This window comes from Grammomys surdaster, unplaced genomic scaffold (genome assembly GCF_004785775.1).
Source record: "Grammomys surdaster isolate TR1022 unplaced genomic scaffold, NIH_TR_1.0 169, whole genome shotgun sequence".
Taxonomy (NCBI): Eukaryota; Metazoa; Chordata; class Mammalia; order Rodentia; family Muridae; genus Grammomys; species Grammomys surdaster.
The window spans coordinates 5,542,063-5,556,765 of NW_021604617.1; the positions used below are offsets into that span (position 1 = coordinate 5,542,063).

The following is a 14,703-nucleotide window of genomic DNA, read 5'->3' on the forward strand; positions in this document are numbered from 1 at the left end:
GCCGGGCGCGCCCCCCCGCCCCGTACCGCACTCTTCCGATCTGTGAAGTGTGGGGGGAGGGAGGGAGGGAAGAAAGGAGGGCGGGAGGGAGGGAGGGAAAGAAAGCTTACATCTGCTTGGTATTTCAACCCATTCCCTACAATTTCTGCCTAAAAGAGCCTCAGACAGAAACACCTCAAAACAGGGAATTGCGGGCAAGCTGTGGGTCCTGGTAGTGCATAGGGAAAAAGCAACATCTCTGCACAGTAAGACTCACCAGTCCAGATGCCACCCAGCTAGCACGAACTTCGTGCGGCACAAACAGAAACTGGTGAGTCAGGCAGGAACACCGATGGAGGGGACAGGATGTCACATTTGCTCCCTGACACCCCAGGCTGTAGTGCAGAAGGACAGGTCCCCTTGGGTAGGGCCTGGGAAACAAGTTTCTCTCCTGCCACATGATTCTTCCTATCAGGTCTGCCCTGTTCTGACAGTTAAATGGGGAAAGCATCCACCCTGGAGTCTGGCTGGCTTTGGGAGGAAGGTAAATTAACAAAGGGAAAGTCACTGCCAATTCCTGAGGTCCTGTGCTCGCAGGAATAAATAGGGATACAGCAGGAAAGCAGGCATGTCACCACACCCTACATCTAACAGGGGAGGGGCACGCCAGAAGGGGGATTGCATCTTTTTTTTCCCATCCATTGGGCAAGCAGGACATAGCCCAGATGAAAACCGCACAGGTGCTTCAAGTGCAGCGTGGCGAGTGGGGACACCCTGGCAGTCTTGTTTTCTCACTCCAGAGAAGGGGGTATTTCACCATGTGGGATGAGCTGAAGGCCCATGGGTGACACACTCTGACAATAAGGACCGGAGGAAGTTGATACTCAGAGAAGTCAAATGACTTGGCCAGGAGGGCACAGCTTAGAAATGACAAGTCAGGACTTTAACCCTGTCTGACTCCCTGATTCCCTGTTCAGTGCCCCTTTCCAAGTTGCCGGCTAATACCCAGGCAAGAAGGGGAGCCAGACACCCTACCACACAGAGGACAAGGGCCAGACACTCAGCCCCATAGCCATTGCCCACAGAGGCTTTCTTCCTCTCAGACTTTACTGGAGGCACCTCCCACACTGCAGCACCACGAGAGTCCTGAAGAGTGAGCAGTGCAAGCTCCCACAGCCAGGGCAGCAGATGAGGAAGGGTAAGGGCTTGCAGAAGCTGGGTTCCCCCCCACCTCAGATGTGGGGGTATGGGGAGGACATAGCACTGAAGAGGTGCTCATAAGCTTCACAGAGAAAGGAAGCTGTCCTCTGTTCCCCACACACCCACTACCCAGGGCCTGTGGGACGTGGTGTGGAGAGTAGACAGCTTCAGGGAGGCTCTGCAGGAGGAGCAAGGACAGAGAGATCTTCAAGGACCAATAACAAAACCCAAAGAAAAGCAGAACGTCTTCAGGACATCACTGAGTGGGACCTGGTGACCCCAGAGAGAATGACAGCATCTCAACTGGTCCATCGCGTACCCCTCAAACTCAAGGCCTGGAACTGAGACCAGCACCCCAAGAAAAGAACCAAGTTCTCTGTCTCTGTCTCCATCTCCGTCTCCCTCCCTCCTTCCCTTCTCCCCCACCTGTGTGTGTGTATGTACAATCTCAACTGTGTTTACAACCTTGGAGTCTTTGCTGGATCGTTCTCCCCCCCTCTCTCTCTCTCTCTCTCTCTCTCTCTCTCTCTCTCTCCTTCTTTCTTGTCACAGGAGCTCCCACACTACCCAGAGTTCAGCTGTTTCTATATCTGATCAGTGAGCTTCAAGGAGTCTTCCATTTCTGTGCCCAAGCCCAGCCCTAGGCTGGGGTTACTGGCCCATACAGGCAATGCTGTCTAGTCTTGCAATGTTTGTTTGTTTGTTTGTTTTATGAAACAGTCTCACTGTGTAACCCTGGCTGGCCAGGGACTCACTATCACTGCCTCTGCCTCCCAAGTGCTAAGATTAAAGGTGTGTACCCCACACCTGGCAGCGATGGCCAACATTTTAGGTGGGTCCTGGGAGTCCAAATCCAGGTCCTCATGTTTAGTGGCAAGCATTTTATTCACTTTGACATCTCCCTAAATTATCTTTCAAACCAGTGTGTGTGTGTGTGTGTATATATATATAAATATTATTCATAACTATATATTCCAGAAAAGATCAAGTCTCACAAAGCTTTGGTCCAGTGGGTGTCATTCAGGGAAGAGGATTGGAAGTGGAACCAAAACTCAGTCCTAGTCAACATTCTCCACATCTGCTCTGAGTCACAGGCTGGCTTTTCCCCTAGCTAGGCTGTCTACATTGGAGCCCAGGAAGCTCTTCGGGTGAGGTTGGATAGGTCTTTATCAAGGAGAGTCTGGGATGACCGGCAGCATGCTGCTCTCCCAGGGCATCATACCCTCCCTAAGATAGCTTTCCTACTGTAACAGGGCCTCTGAGACCAGTCAGCTTAAAAAGAGGAAACTCTGGCTAAGGAATGGCTCGGTGAACAGCATGCTATGCAAGCACAGGGTCCTGAGTCCAGGCCCCGGATACCACGTGAAGAGCTGTGTGTGGTGGTTGGATCGCTAATTGTAGTGCTGGGAGACAGACAGGAAAAACCTGGGGCTAACCAGCCAGTCTAGCTTAGATGCAGTTACAAGTTCAGGGGGAGGGAGGGAGGGAGGGAGGGAGACCCTTTCCCAAAATATAAGGCAAAGAGCAATAGAGGAAAATACCAACAACCTCTGACCTTCTGGCATGTGAATAGACAGGTGAGTGTGCCCACACACAAACACACACACACACATAAGCACACATGCATGCACACACATGCCCACACTAAATAAATAAATAAATAAATAAATAAATAAATAAATGGCTTTTTAGGAAAGGAATGTTTCCTCTGGCTCACAGTTCTGTGAGCTTCTATCCTTGGTCAGTTGATGCATTGCTTTGGATCCTGCAGGGACACAGCACATTGTGACAAGAACATGAACTGGAGCATCTACTCACTTCATGGTGGCCAGAGAGCAAAGAGAAGGGCATTTCACACATGTCCCCTAGAGGTCCCAGACCTCCCTGTCAGGCCCTCCTCTGAGAGCCGTCAGCACCTCCCTCCCAACAGCAATGAGTCAAGGTCTAGACCTTTGAAGCTTGGGATGACTAAGACCCACCAAAAGCATCCTCAGTTTGGGGATGGACCATGTGGCTTATGATTTTAACTGGGTCACGTTCAAGGAGAAAACAAGCCATCTGCCAGTGAGCGCGCGCACACACACACACACACACACACACACACACGTCCTTGCTATGTTAGAATAGTGGTATGCAGCTCTAAGCTTCTCACTGCCAGAAGGCAAGCAGGATGAGGAAGGCCAGTCCCTAGTCTCTGAAGGAGAAAGCAAGAAAATTTCTGGGGAAGAGATTCACGTTCCCTGCTCCTGCATGACACGGGAGGTGTTATGGTGGGAGCCTAGAGAGGGACTTGTGACTGGTGCACCCTCAGGACGGAGAACAGTTCTGAAGCTGCTGAGGTAACACAGGGGGCCTAGATGGATACAGAGCGCAGTGGGATGGTTTAGATACTTGAGGGAAACTCAGAAAAATCCTTCAAATGTGCTCTAAGCAAGAGGTTCTCAGCCTGTGGTTCAAGACTCCCTGGGGGGATCGCATGCTAGATGTTTACATTATAATTCACAGAAGTAGCAAGATTACAGTTATGAAGTAGCAACGAAATAATTCTATGATTGGGGGTCACCACGACATGAGGAACTGTACTAAAGGATCACAGCATTAGGCAGGTTGAGAACCACTGAAAGCTGGTAGTTTAAAAGAGGACATAGTGTCAGCGGGAGATTGAGATCTTGTGTCTTCATGAAGTTGGGTTTCAGATTTATCACTACGATAAAAACAACAGCACAAAGTGTTTCAGAGAGGATTGAAGTGGAGTAAGAAATGTAAAGGCAGTGACAGGATTTCTGCTCTGCCCCACAGAGATACACAGTGACACACAGGGACACACAGTTACACACAGCCACACACAGCAACACACAGGGACACACAGCGACACACTGGGACACACAGTGACACACAGCCACACACAAGGACACACAGGGACACACAGCAACACACTGGGACACACAGTGACACACAGCCACACACAGGGACACACAGTGACACACAGTGACACACAGCCACACACAGCAACACACAGTGACACACAGCGACACACTGGGATACACAGTGACACACAGCCACACACAGTGACACACAGCCACACACAGGGACACACAGGGACACACAGTGACACACAGGGACACACAGTGACACACAGCCACACACAGTGACACACAGGGACAGACAGGGACACACAGCAACACACAGCTCTTTACTGTCACTTATGTGTCCTTTTTTTAAAAAAAAAATGAATGTGTGCTTGATGTAATTTGTGAGATCATTGAATTGGTACAGAAGCTTGACTAAGATATACAAGTTCTGAGAACACGATGAAAACGGAGAAATGACAGTACAGTGGAGTCTCCGAGAACACTTTCTGAGCATCAATCTGAGAGAAAGCCCTGGACCCAGCACTGCAGGGAAAGGAACCCAGGGCGGCAGGGAGAGCTAAGATGAGAGGCAAGAAGGGCTGCATCACAGCAGACATGAGACCAGGCAAATACCAACATTCTGGAAAGGTTAAATTTTAGAGTTATAAAGAAAACAGCAGACGACAGCTGAGGGTGCTGAAAACCTCCCCAGGCAGGTCCTTGGGCATCAACACCTCCATTCTTGTCACTTTTGACGCACTGGAGGTCTTGTTAACATGCAAGAGTCAGACTCTCTCAAGGATTCAACGTCCAAATACTCATTTCTTTTTTCTGCTTCACCAAGAGGAGGTAAAAATTTTTTATCTGATGCCACTGAAGTGGAAAGATGGACAACGTCCTTGGAGGGAAATGACTCAAGCAGCAGTTGGAAGCATCCACCTTTCCCCGCCATCCGGGGTCCGTTTGCTTCGAGTGGCAAACCCCTCAGAGTGTGTCTTTTATCTCTCCGTGGAGGTCATATTGTCACCAGACTCAGGAGTCACAGCCTGTGTCCTCCAGGGTTGGCCGCTTGTTCTCAATAAGCCAATCAAAGACGGAAAATCAATAGCGAAAAGCAGGAGGAAAAGAGTTATTCAATGTGGCCACATTAGGAAGAAACACAAATAGCTCCAGCCATCATCCCCCAAGTCCGACTTCATTATGTGCTGTGTTTAAAAAGAAAAAAAATCAAATAGTACCTAGGACGTTGGGGCATAAATATGAGGTTGTTTGAATCTGAGGTTTTCTGAGATGCTAAGGGGACTGTGAATCAAGACCATCGGGGGATCTTATGGAAGAGCCATGAAGATGCACCCTCAGGTCAACCTCCCAGAAGCCTTTGCACCCTCAGGTCAACCTCCCAGAAGACTTTGCACCCTCAGGTCAACCTCCCAGAAGCCTTTGCACCCTCAGGTCAACCTCCCAGAAGCCTTTGTTCAAATGTTCTGACCTGCTTCACTCTGGGGCATTCTATCACAGCCAAGATAGTTCCCAACCACCACAGCATGACCCAGTAATATTTATTGATGAAAGGTCCTAACATGGGTTTCTCCCTTTATTGTAGTTATATATTTTATTACATTTTATATGCTTCTGAAGAAGCAATTAAATGAGATGAGTTATGGGAAATATAAACTCATAGCAACAGGGGCCATAGGAAGAGTAAGGACAAGGCTACTGAGCCCAAAGTGAAGACTCTAGCCTTGGGTAAGTGCCTCAACTGTCACATTCACAATCTGTAAAATGGGAACAATTTGTCTGCCTATGTAGTATATGGTGACAGAGCTTGGGCAAGAGAATAACCGTGAAATATTTGAAAAAGCCCAGTTCAAACACAAGTAGTCTTCATTACAGGAACATTTATGAAGATTCTTGGGTCTATGAGACCCTAGGAGAGAAAAAAGAGCCTAAAACAGTGGTGTCAAAACTGTCACACTTCTTTGTGTGTGTGCATCTTCACATGTGTGCAAGTGCACACGTGTTTGCATTTGTATGGAGGACAGCAGTCAGCTTTGGACGTCACTCCTCAGATATCTTGCTTTTTGAGACAAGGTCTCTTTCTGGCCTGGGGCTTACCTTAGACTAGGTCAGTTGTCCAGGTAGTTGCAGGGATCCTCCTGTCTCTGCCTTCCAGTGTTAGAATTTAAAGCATGCAGCACACCACCAAACCTGGCTTTCTGCTATGGGTTCTGGGTATCAGCTTCAGATCGTCATGTGTGCAAGGCAAATAACTTCCTGACCAAGAAATCTCCCCAGAAATCTTAAAAACAAAACAAAACAAAACAAACAAACAACCAGTCAATCTTTCTTTCTTCACTGGCAGGTTGGTATTGCAAAATTTTAACAGAAACTATTAAAGATGCTAAGTGTGTCACAAGACTTCAAAGGCAGCACTCAGGAGGCTAAGGCCTCTCTCCTGAGCTACATAGAAAGACCCTGTCTCAGAACCAAACAAGCCAAAGCAAAGCAAAAGTCAAATTCTAGCCTTAGCAGCTTACCAGTATCAATATATCAATCAACATTTAACTGCATGACAGTAGAACAATCTCTCCCTGCTTTTTGCGGATTTGAATGCTGTGTGCCCCACAAGTCTCTCAATCCTGAGAACTTGGACCCCTGCTGGTGACTGTTTGAGAAGGATTAAGAAGTATGGCCTTGCTGGGGGGACACACCAGTGGAGATAGGCTTTGAGGTTCCCAGTGTGCTCTTGGCTCCCCCGCTTGTAGTTTGAGATGTGAACTCTCAGCTGTTCCTGCCTCCAATGCCTTCCCTACCCACCATCAAGGGCTCTACCCCTCTGGAACCATAAGACCAGTTAAGCACTTCCTTTTATAAGTTGCCCTGGTCATGGTGATTTATCACAACAGTAGAAATTCGACTAAAACATATCAGTACCTTTCGATCATGAAGTTGTGTGTGTGTGTGTGTGTGTGTGTGTGTGTGTGTGTCTTTGTCAATGCCCCTGTTGTAGCCCCTCCTGTTCTCTCTGAGCTCTTACAGCACTGCTATGGTCCCCACAGGCCAAAGTGTTTGAGTACTTGGTCCCCAGCAGGCAAAGCTGCTTCTGGAAGGTGTGGAGACATTAGGAGTGGAGCTGCCTGGGGAAAAGTGGGTCACTGGGATATGTAACAATTAACTTTATCATAAATGTGTGCAGGAAATAAATACAATGGCAGGTTATCTCAAACCTAGCTAGTTCCCAAATAAGGACAAAGAGAAACTAAGATAGATTTACAACTTAAAAGCACAGAAGCTAGACATTGATTCTGATCTAATCTTCTAATCTAATCTTGCTAGGCCCCACCCCCTGCCCAGCAAAATCCCCATAATGCACTTAGGATTTTCCATGCTCCAGCTGAGCTCTGACAATGTGCCCTTCCTCCTGGCTGAGTCTCCTGCCTCACTCACCCCAGAATCCTTTCTTCTCCTGGATGCCCCAACTATTCTCTCTATTGCCTTTTCCAGCTTTCATTGACAGGCATTGTTTACACAAACTTGAGACAGGAGATTCTTAACATAAGCGTTACAACACCATGTCTGAATTGAAACAGATAGTGGGATGGAGATATCAGCATCTGAATAATACAAACACAATCTTTAAGCTGTGCACAAGAACATTATGCCTACAGGGGTGAGGCTTGAGGTTTATCCAGCCTGCTTCCTGTCAGGTCTATACTTTCTGTTACATAGCAACATAAGGAGCCTTAGCTGCATGCATCTGCTGCTGTGGACCCCCTGCTGTGGCCTACCTACCCCACCATGATGGGTTGTGTTTTCTCAAACCAAGAACCAAGAACCAAGATAAGGCCTTTCTCCCTTAAGCTGCTTGGTCAGTGTTGGCTCCTAGCAAGAAGAAAAGTAAATAATACAAATATCAACCCTGAGGTTCTGAGTGAACTAGTTTGGATAGCTCTGTCAACTCAAGGAACCTTCTAAAAAGCTCTTTGAAAGGTGCCCCTGGAGTGGACATTGGTCATTCAGAGGCTGCCTGATGTCCACTCCCTTATCACTGTTTCCTCTGGAAGGGATTTCATTGTGCAGGGCCTGGGAAGGTGGGGACACGGCTATACTACATGGATGACTTTCCCAGGAGACTCAGGACCCTGAGAACCATGGGACAGCAGTAGCCATGGTTCCAGTTAAACTGGGACAGTAGGTATTTCCTGTAACACAGTCCCTTTCAGAAGTCTCTAGGCTCGAAGATCTCATCCTAAGTCTGAGTTAGTGATGGTCCCTCTACAATTATTGGTCTGAGTGTTTGTCTAAAACGTCTTGCATTGGAAACTTAATCCCCAAGCCATTGATGCATTGGGAATGAGGCTGTGGGAGGTGTCTAGGGTTGGGTGAGACCACGAGGGTGAAGTCGCTGTGGTGGCATTTGGGGATGGTCACTAGGTAAGTGTCCTCCTATCCCAGCATGTGGGTTTCAGGTAGATCCATAGAATCCACAGGAAGTCTGGGAACAACATGAAGCACTGAAGAGGTAGAGACAAGAGGATCTCCAGGGCTGGCCAGCCAACCTAGATTCAGTGAGAGACCCTGTCTCAGAAAACAAGGTGGAAAATGGTCACGAAAGACACCCAATGTCAACTTCTGACCTCCACGGTACACACACTCACACACACACACACATACTCACACACGTGAACTCACACACACACACACACTCATACATATACACTCATACATGAATATACACACACATACTCACATACATACACTCACACATGAACACACATACACACTCATACATGAATATACTCACATACACTCACATATGAACATACATCCACACTCACACACACTCACACATACTCACATGAACATATGAACACATACACACATGTGAACACACACGAACACACTCATACACACACACACATGAACATACATAAATACACATGAACACACACATGAACACATGAGAGCACACACACTCATTCACATACACACACACTCACACATATACATTCACACATAAATACACACACATGAACACACATATATACACACATACACATACTCACACATGAACACACACAAATAAGTAGGAGTATCAGGAGAAAGAGAAACAGTGCGATAATACTTGCCCTGACCCACAGACACTGAGCACATGTTGAAACAGGCTTCAGATCCCAAATAAAACAGCACTCTTGCTAGATCACCCATTCTTGGATACTTTGCTACAGCAACAGAAAATGGATTAAAATACCTCCCATTTATTTCTCTCTTCATTCATGACATCCAGAAACCCATTTGTATTTATAAGCAGACAGTTTGAGTTGTACGGTGCCCTTTTGCCCACAGATTTCCTTCCTTCCTTTGGTGCTGACCTAGAGTGTTGCTGCGGCAATACATTTAACAAGAAGGAAATTGGAGTGACTTTAGAAGCAAGAGCCATCATTCCTTTCTCCACCCAGGATTCGGGAGTTGAAGATTTAAGATGCATCAGGGGAAAGTCTGTGTTTGTTTAGAATGTAGCCGTGTTTTCATAGCTGACACAACATGTCATCTTTTCATAGTCTGAATCTGTGTCGGCTGACAAAATTATGCAGAAAACTTTCCACCTCCAAAGGGGGTGATCTTCTGCGGAAAGAAAACATTTTGAAGATGCAATTGCGTTTCTGACAATGTCTCTCTCTCTTTACTAAAATATCACGGGCAATTCAACCCCAGAATGTCTATCTGAGAAAGGATGCCCTCTACCTTGGGAGGAAGGCACAGAAGCTTGGTTGCTTCTGCCATGAATATGTTTGATGTCCAACTGCAAATCTACCTGCCCTGGAGAAAGGGGAGAAGGGGTTTGTTTCTTAATTTTTGGAAGACTGGTTATTCGACAGTTTGCTTTAGACAAATTTCATTGTCTAAACCATCAAGAATTTGGGATGTAGTCTGTAGACTTTCTTGACCTTGCAGGTAACTCCAGGGTAAGTGGACTAAACTACAGACTTCAGTTCGCTATAAAGTTCATGCTGCAGAAAAGGCCAGTCATCTAATTAGGACTGCAGTTCTGCCCTTTCGTGCATGGGGATTCTCAGTCTCCCTCTTAGCGTTTGGTTTGGCTCTATCTGTGAGAATCAGAGTTTAATCAACTTGTCTGCTACCATGTTAGTCCAGCCCTCGTCGGTCCCTGCCATGTTAACACAGTGACCTTAAGTCTGTTACACCCCCTCCTTCCATTTCACTCCACTCCCCAGTCCAATTCAACAGCTACAGAAATCTGCTAAAAGCACAAGCCTAGTGTTTATCCTCTGCCAAAGATTATTCCGTGGCTTCCAGTGTTCCTGGAAACCCAGCCATCGACAGGTTAGGATGGTCAGAATTATTAAAAATAATTACTGTGAATGGAGGAAACTCTCTACAGTTCATTATTTCTACCAAACACACCAGAGCCAGCATTGGAAGCTCCTGGTTTACAATGGCATCTCCCTCTAATAACTTTATCAGTATTTCCTCAAATGCCATAAGCTTGCCTCAGGGGAGATCAAACCTATGTGGTAAAGCCTCAGAAACTTAGCAAAAATATGTACATTGGTGAAATCTTGAGCCAAGAAAAGATGAAGAAAACCTGCCAATTAAATCCATTGATCACGCAGGGCCTGCATCCTGAATGCATGTGGTCCCCAGATTGATATTGTGTTGATAAAGTGTAACTGTCACCAATAATCACTCTTTTCCGTATAAAAACAAAACAATATGATTTTAGGATAAAAGTGTTGGGCCTGTAATAGCTTCCTTAGCAGGCAGTCACCACACAGCGTAAAGGAATCCACAGCAGGCAGTCAGGAAGCAGTATAAAGGTGCCCGAGAGATCTTTAATTCAGCAAACTGGCTGGCCACTGGGTTGACTTCCTCCCCATCAGATTTATTCTAAACCAGTTCTTTTTTTATGAGTGTAGCAGAGTGAAATGTATCACAGTTACAGGAAGCCATGTTTACAGGGCTGAGGAGGTGCTGGGTCCTTACAGTGCCTGTGGCACAAGCATTATGACCCAAGTTTGCTCCCCAGAACCCAGTTTTAAAAAGTGCATTCTTGCATGTCTAGCATTGGAGGAGCACAGAACACACACACACACACACACCTTAGAAAATTCTCTCTCTGCCTCATGGCAATTGTTTCTCAAAGGATCTTGACTGGTATGGAGGGAGTGACCTGAGGCAGAAGCTTCTGGCAGAGCAGTGGCTCCAGCGGCTATCTGTGCTGTTACTGTGTGGGGTTTTGCTATCTTGTCAGCTTCCTGATGGTAGGAGGAGGCCTGGGAGCCCTGCAGGGCGTCCTCCTACTCAGGACAGGGAGCAGCTCCCACACGGGGACCTGTCTATCACTGCACATCCCTGGACACAGCTGTGCCCTTGCACACCCTGCGGATACCCAAACACCCCTCAACTACCTGCACGTGCCCACATCCCCTCTCACCCCACACACCTCTGCCCACAACTGCAATGTCCACACTCACACAATTGCATACCTTTCCACACAGACACACACCTTCACTGTTTTTTGAAGACTTCATTCATTCTCTCACTCATATTTATGTGGATGTGTGTCTGCTTGTCTGTATACGCACCACATGAATACAAATGCCTAAGGAGTCTAAAGATGGCAATGGATACCTTGGAACTGGGGGGGGGGGGTCACAGACAGTTGTGAGCCACCCAATGTGGGTGCTGGGAAGTGAACCCAGCCTTCTGTAAGAGCAGCAGATGGTCTCAATCATGGAAGCATCTCTCCATTCCCACCCAGATGTGCCACCTGCCACACCCTCAGAGACCTGCACACGCTTGCACATCTCATTCCTGCACACCTTCACACAGCCTTGAACCCTTTCACCTCCACACCTCCACACACTCCACATCCGCATACCTCTACATATTCCCATAGACTATGTAGACACCTGCAAACACTCACACACCCCTGAACACATCGTATCTACACACTCCTGGGCACCCTTGCACACTCCGGCACAACCTCTACCCCACATGCTCCCACACCCCTGCAGAGCAAGGGAGGAAACAGAGTTCTAGACCTGCAGCTAATGGCTACAGGAAGTCTAAGAAGCAAGTGGAGAACCAGGTCCGTAGTGAGGAACCCTGCCTGCCTCTTTACTTCATGCAGGAATTGGAAGGTGCATCTCCCAGGCTGCAGACATCCTGCAGAGCAGGCTCAAATATGTCCTCAATGCCTGCCTTTCTTTTTGTCTACACAGACGTGTTTGTATCAGGTCATAGTAAATGCTCTTCCTGGGTAGTCATGGTCAACAGTGGTGGGAAACTGAGGTCGGTGTCCTGGAGCTACACAACCCCAGCTCCCCTGATCTAGCTGAGTCTCCTTTCCATACAATGCCTCACTAAGCTGCAGCATGACACTGAATGACAAGTCCCCACAGATGACTGTCCATCCTCTCAGGGACCTGCAGACCCAAGCTAATGCTCTTAAAGAGAGGCTCTTTTAAACAGAGACATACCAAATTCCTTAGCTTGTGGGAACACTGAGAACTCTCTGCCTCTTACTATTGGCCACTGGAATACAGTAGTTTTCCCTGGCCATATATGGAGACAGAGTGGCCAGACTGACTCTGCTCCATGGCTTCCTTACCACACTGATCTTATTGACATGATGGATGAGGGAGGTGGTCCTCATCCCTTCTCTGATCACTCAGTCACATGGGCATTTTGTGTGTCCCTTCCTGATGCACTCAGAGACCCTGATCACGGACATCACATGTTTCCCACATATCACCTCCTAGTGGGTCAGCAGGATACATTCACAGGCATCTCCTCACACCTTGGTGCCGGAGAGACTTCAATTGGCCACCAGGATGGCCCTGGGTGTGCAGAAAAGTGTTCTGTGTGGGACTGGAGTAGTAACTGGATTCTTGACTGGAAAACAGTTTCATCAAGCAAAGATGGGAAATTCCAACAACCTGGTAGATCACCCCCTTCCTGTTTTGACCTCCACTACCAAAAATGGGGGAGATCTTTTTTCTCTCTGAGTCAAAAGCCCTGTGTAAAAATGCTGATTGGCTGCTCAGACCACCTGACTGCCTGGAAGCTCACCACCTGGACAAGGCTGTTGAGTTCTTAAAGCTTCTTGGTCATGTGGCCAGGATGTCACTCACTGGGGTAAATAGTGCAACCATGATTTTTGTGGTTAAGCATTTCCAAAGCTAGCAGGCAGAGCTGTGGAGGCTGGGATTAGTTCTTAACTTGGCTGGCTTGAGTGTTTAAGATGTGTAACACACACACACATGTGTGTTTGCAGGGACATTACCTGTGAGGGCTGGCATGTGGGACACTAACCGGAAGGAGAAGACCCATCCTGATTGTAAATGGCACCATCCTAAGGGCTGGGGGCCCATGGAGAGATTAGGGAAGAAAGAACACCCAAGTGTTCAAGTCACTTCCTTTTCTGAGGGATTCACCCATTGTTGTAGCAATAGTCCACAGGCACCGTGCCAACTCCTTCTGCTTTTATTTCAATGTGGACTCGGTGATCGGGAGTTTCTAGGTCTCAGCCACAGACTGGACCTGCTTAGGTACCAGCCTCTAGACTGAGCATGCAGGTCACCACTGTTGGAAGACTTGGCCCTTATCATGCTAACCAATGCAATAGGATTGAAATAGTTCATCAGGTAAAGGCACTTGCTACCAAGCCCAAGGCCCTGGGCTTGGTCTTCTGAACCTACGTGGTAGAAGGAAGGCACTTACTCCCACAAGTTGTCCTCTGACCCTTGAGCATGCACACACAAGACAGTAAAATATTTGAAGAGCTCTAACAGGTCCAAGCATGGCAAACATGACGTCAGCAGGTCCTGCCTTCCCCCTTCCCTTGCTAAACCATTAGATTATATCCCTGAAGCTTAGCTGGCCATTTTCTTATGCCCAACTCATTCCTGAGGCTGATTATCAAAGTCCAACTATCAAAACATCAAGGTCCAGCAATCAAAAATCCCCCTTGGCTACCCTAATTGTCATGCCCAATCAGGATTTACCAACCTATTTTACTTCATTCTAACACAAACCTTCTCCCTTTTCTCTTAAAACTACATCCTCAGAGCTATCTGCTGCTGTTTCTGCCCAATTTCGATTCAGCCAACTCATCTCTTTGCCTTGCTTAATAAAGAATCTCCTTAGAAACTGGTGTTTGGCTGTGGTCTGTGCCTAATCCAGGGTCCAGAGGGGATCACCCTGAGGTGTGTGGGTCCCTCTGATATTAATCACAATTAAAATACTGTATAAAATATTTATAGTAACATAAATAATAAATTAAGCATATCTACTATGCCTGTCTGTTCCTCTAGAGAATCTGACTAGTACGAGAATCAACTGTGAATGGTTAATTGGCTGGGAAAACTGAGACGAGTGGTGTATGTATTACAGGAATGAGAGCTATGGAAAGTATCTGTCCACACCTTGTTCACAGGTGTGTATTTGAGAAAATGATGCAATTATTGTGGGTCAGACTGGCAGAACCCTCCTTCTCACACCTTCTTCAAACAGTGCAGATGGAGGGACCAGGCTACACAATTCTGACCAGCAAAACATAAGCTCACATTGACAGCCATACAGTTTCCTGATGAGTATGCTGCCTCTTCCCTACTTCTTTCTTTCTTAGTATTCTCTCTCTCTCTCT

At 47.1% G+C, this 14,703-nt stretch overlaps 1 long non-coding RNA gene across 2 annotated transcripts in view; it reads right to left on the reverse strand.

Annotated features, from left to right (window-relative positions):
* LOC114620659 overlaps positions 1-14,703 on the reverse strand; it is a 21,261-nt gene that overhangs the window by 4,452 nt on the left and 2,106 nt on the right. The window contains exons 2-3 of one of the 2 annotated variants that reach the window (XR_003711335.1): positions 6,147-6,330; positions 5,183-5,236 (exon numbers count right to left, since the gene is read on the reverse strand). This is a non-coding gene — a long non-coding RNA (uncharacterized LOC114620659). Of the gene's footprint in view, positions 1-5,182; positions 5,237-6,146; positions 6,331-14,703 lie in introns of those variants that run through there. The other variant, XR_003711336.1, reaches the window with a different exon arrangement.